The 1,589-nt window shown below is 43.9% G+C and overlaps 1 pseudogene; it reads left to right on the top strand.

The window, feature by feature from the left end:
• The first annotated feature begins 330 nt into the window (after nucleotides 1-330).
• LOC124778495 lies at nucleotides 331-448 on the top strand (annotated as a pseudogene).
• Nucleotides 449-1,589: the final 1,141 nt, after the last annotated feature.

The raw sequence follows: 1,589 nt of genomic DNA, 5'->3' as shown, positions 1-1,589 counted from the left end.
GTCACGTGACTAGGTACATCCAGATCTCAGTTCTAAGTAGTTTGAATTGTTACCCCGCAGCGCGAGCAAGGAAAATGACAGTGGAAAAATCTTTTCGGCCAGACGCCATTGCTTGCTGTTAACGCCAAAGAATGTATTGACAGTGCGCGGGATAAAGTGACAGTATTGATGAAAAATACGGTGGAAGCTGGAAGAAAAATTTTAAAGGTGTGGATGGTGTGCTAATTACGGCAGAACAGGAACGATGCTGAGCAGAATGAGATTCAGGTATTGACAATGAAGAAGAACGAGCGAAGTGCATATAATAAATATCCACTTCTGATACGGATAGGCAACGGCCTTGCCGCAGTGGATACACCGGTTCCCGTGAGATCACCGAAGTTAAGCGCTGTCGGGCGTGGCCGGCACCTGGATAGGTGACCATCCAGGCGTCCACGCGCTGTTGCCATTTTTCGGGGTGCACTCAGCCTCGTGATGCCAATTGAGGAGCTACTCGACTGAATAGTAGCGGCTCCGGTCAAAGAAAACCATTATAACGACCGGGAGAGTGGTGTGCTGACCACACGCCCCTCCTATCCACGTCCTCATCTGAGGATGACACAGCGGTCGGATGGTCCCGATGGGCCACTTGTGGCCTGAAGACGGAGTGCTTTTCTGATACGGATAAATGCGTTATTAAGCAGAAATTTCTACAATTTTTGAACAATAACTTTGTGAAAACTTCACAGTCCTTATCGTATAATTATGGGATTTGATCTGATACTGAAGTATCTGACTGGAGTGTAGCCATGTATGGAAGAGAAACATGAACGGTAAACTGTTTAGACAAGTAGAGAATCGAGGCAATTGAGATGTGGTGCTACAGAAGAATATTGAAGATTAGACGGGTAGATCACGTAAGTAATGAAGAGTTCTACATTAGAACTGGGGTGAAAAGGAATGTGTGGGACAATTTCGCTAAAAGAAGGAATGGGTTGATATGATATTTCTGAGACATCAAGAGATCATCAGTTTAGTACTGGAGGGAAATGAAGTGTGTAAAAATCGCAGAGGGAGATAAAGAGATGAGCACAGTAAGCAGATTCAGAAGGATATAGGTTGCAAAAAATGGCTCTGAGCACTATGGGACTTAACATCTATGGTCATCAGTCCCCTAGAACTTAGAACTACTTAAACCTAACTAAATATAGGTTGCAGTACTATTAGGAAACGAAGGAGCTTGCACAGCATAGAATAGCAGATGCAACTGCATCAAACCAGTCTTCGGGCTGAAGACCACGACAGCAGGTTTTCATCTTAAAAGGCGCCAGAATAAACGGGCAATCATGTGCGAACGAGACGATGTAGAACGAAACAGGCACTCTGCATTAGACTTTTACGTAAAATGAAACATCGGAATATTAAATTGGTCAGTGACTTGCGTTGATCCATTCACATTACACTGTGAATAAATGTTGTCTGTGTGATAGTATGTGGGTAAGCCTGTAAAACAAATTACATGCGGATGCCTAATTGTTGCCCTACGCAGGGCATTGACGTACAGATTTGTAGTGTGTAAAGCGTTTCACATGTAAGAATACTGGTGTGTA

The sequence above is a fragment of the Schistocerca piceifrons genome, chromosome 2 (assembly GCF_021461385.2).
Source record: "Schistocerca piceifrons isolate TAMUIC-IGC-003096 chromosome 2, iqSchPice1.1, whole genome shotgun sequence".
In the NCBI taxonomy this organism is placed as follows: domain Eukaryota; kingdom Metazoa; phylum Arthropoda; class Insecta; order Orthoptera; family Acrididae; genus Schistocerca; species Schistocerca piceifrons.
The sequence above is the reverse complement of the archived record's forward strand: the minus strand, read 5'-3'. Positions and strand labels throughout refer to the sequence as shown.